Source organism: Nanorana parkeri, unplaced genomic scaffold, assembly GCF_000935625.1.
Source record: "Nanorana parkeri isolate BGI_ZX_2015 unplaced genomic scaffold, ASM93562v1 scaffold706, whole genome shotgun sequence".
Classification (NCBI taxonomy): Eukaryota; Metazoa; Chordata; class Amphibia; order Anura; family Dicroglossidae; genus Nanorana; species Nanorana parkeri.
In genome coordinates this window covers 1-439 of record NW_017306974.1, presented here as the reverse complement: position 1 = coordinate 439, position 439 = coordinate 1, and the positions used below count along the sequence as shown (strand labels likewise).

At 50.1% G+C, this 439-nt stretch overlaps 1 non-coding gene across 1 annotated transcript; it reads left to right on the top strand.

Moving 5' to 3' along the window:
* Window positions 1-325: 325 nt before the first annotated feature.
* Window positions 326-398, top strand: TRNAK-CUU. Its single transcript has one exon. It is a non-coding gene; the product is annotated as a tRNA-Lys (tRNA).
* Window positions 399-439: the final 41 nt, after the last annotated feature.

Genomic DNA, 439 nt, shown 5'->3' with positions numbered 1-439 from the left:
GAGTTTAAGGGGATAGAGTTGGTGGAAAAGAAGAAAAGCTTACTTTTGATGCCGCATCTGCCTGAAGAGGGTCCCATGCCTTGATGCATGTTTCCAGGAAGACATTCATACAACACCTCCATCTTGGCATCCAGTGTGTGGAAGGGGCTGGATCGGTTATGAAAAGCAACCTAACTGACCCACAGCTTCACTTCAGCACCTGGACCAAGTCAGTGGCCTGTAGGCCAGAACCTAGACAAGCCCACAGGGCCTCACCCCAGTTGACCCCTGCACAGCAACTTTGGCTTCAGCAAAATCAAACCGGATGGAAACAGAAAGGAAAGTGGCCTGGCTAGCTCAGTCGGTAGAGCATGAGACTCTTAATCTAAGGGTCGTGTGTTCGAGCCCCACGTTGGGCGTTGAGGATGAAATCTTTTCTTGCAGTGATGACAAAACTTGG